A 673-nucleotide genomic window follows, 5' to 3' on the forward strand; every position below is an offset into this window, starting at 1 on the left:
GCGTGAATGCTGGTCTACAGACCCCTCTTTTCCTAAGTATCCATTTACGCAATACATGAGTCGTGATCATTTCGAGGAAATTAGATTTTTTTTATTTTACATATTTCTGCTGTGGCGACACCGTCTACTGAGTGGTTTGCGAAGGTGGAGCCGTTTGCATTCTAGTTAAAACAGCGATTTGAGGCCCTCTATATACCAGGTAGCAATGTTAACGTTGATGAAATGAAGTTTCGGTTGTCAGAATAAAAATAAGCCGATTTAAGTAGGATACAAGGTAATGGTGCTGCGTTCGAAGCGCTACTGCTTTACGATTGAGTTAGTCTCCCGCGTAGTTGCTACTACAGTGCCTAAATCTGCTGGCCTGAGTGCAACTGGACGTATCGTTGCTCACATATGCAGCAATCTACCGCAGAACACGCAATTTAATGTTTTCAATTTATCACGATTCGATAGCTATCTCAACCAACACAGGGCCCTAGGTGACCGTTCCAACATTTTAGCTTCCAACGTTAGATGGACTCTCAAAATACATAAAAGCTTACGTTTGGTTTAAAATGAGAACAGACGTAATAAGAAGTATCATTTGCACCAGGGATCAAAACTAAAAATAAAATTGGATTGTATAACCTTTTTAGTCCTAAAGATCATTGCAATACGCACGAGTCCAATAACG

This window comes from Phytophthora parasitica, assembly GCF_000247585.1.
Source record: "Phytophthora parasitica INRA-310 unplaced genomic scaffold supercont2.33, whole genome shotgun sequence".
Classification (NCBI taxonomy): Eukaryota; Oomycota; class Peronosporomycetes; order Peronosporales; family Peronosporaceae; genus Phytophthora; species Phytophthora nicotianae.